Raw genomic sequence first — 279 nt, 5'->3', positions numbered from 1 at the left:
AAAGAAGACAAAGTTAAATACCAGGACTTTATGATGGAAACCAACACAAATTAAGTCAAACTTTCTTGATTCTTCTGTGATGAGAGTGAGTAGAATGTAATCTAAGCTCAGACACATAGCTTACTATAGACCACAGTTTGTTGTTGTTAAGTGACTTTGAGTTGGTTCCAACTCATATGGACTCTGTATAGGGTTTCTGAGTAGTGGATGGTGGATTTGAACCACTGACCTTGAAGCTCAAGCTGACCTTTTGTTGTAGGGCATTATCCTGCAGGACCA

The sequence above is a fragment of the Chrysochloris asiatica genome, unplaced genomic scaffold, assembly GCF_000296735.1.
Source record: "Chrysochloris asiatica unplaced genomic scaffold, ChrAsi1.0 scaffold00200, whole genome shotgun sequence".
Taxonomy (NCBI): domain Eukaryota; kingdom Metazoa; phylum Chordata; class Mammalia; order Afrosoricida; family Chrysochloridae; genus Chrysochloris; species Chrysochloris asiatica.
This window is presented reverse-complemented; position numbering follows the sequence as displayed.